The 639-nt window shown below is 35.1% G+C and overlaps 1 pseudogene; it reads right to left on the bottom strand.

Moving 5' to 3' along the window:
- Nucleotides 1-639, bottom strand: part of LOC124885793 — a 66,919-nt pseudogene continuing 66,280 nt past the window's right edge.

Here is a 639-nt window from a genome sequence, read left to right as displayed (position 1 = left end):
TCAGTTAACTAAAAACGGATCAGAATCATTCTCAACGATTCCGTAAGAAGTGATCCCATTTTTTTCATCGGATCCGGATAAAGACCAAAGATCTTGAATGACTGATCTGAAAGAACAACTCAAAAGATAAAGAAGTATCGTTAATATCTTCATGCTCATTCCAAGCTCGAAGTACCATTTGTAAAAATAAGAATCCCCTTCATTACATGATTTCTTCTTTATATAGATAGATATAGGATCTATGGAGAAATTACTTAGAAGTATATTTTGTGTTACAGCCCTTCCTATCTGATAGAAAAGGATCCTATGATCCTGAACCGATCTTACCTGGGATCGCAAATCCCAAGTTTGTCTATGAAGAGCGGATCTAATTGTATTAGTGTCTATAATTGATTTCTTCTGTGTAATACTAATCGATAGGACCTCATTGGTAAGTGCTATAAGATCTCGTGCATTGGAACCCATGGTTATAGACCGAAGCCGTTAGTATGAAACATTTTCTTTTCCAAGTGAAATCCCCTAGTATATGAAAGAGTGAAAAAATATTTTCGTTGTTGTGGAATAAGAAGCCTTCGTAGCTTAATGCACGTATTTAATTTATTCGGAGCTATTAGAGAAGGATCTACTTTTTGGGGAATA

The sequence above is a fragment of the Capsicum annuum genome, chromosome 7 (assembly GCF_002878395.1).
Source record: "Capsicum annuum cultivar UCD-10X-F1 chromosome 7, UCD10Xv1.1, whole genome shotgun sequence".
Classification (NCBI taxonomy): domain Eukaryota; kingdom Viridiplantae; phylum Streptophyta; class Magnoliopsida; order Solanales; family Solanaceae; genus Capsicum; species Capsicum annuum.
This window is presented reverse-complemented; position numbering and strand designations above follow the sequence as displayed.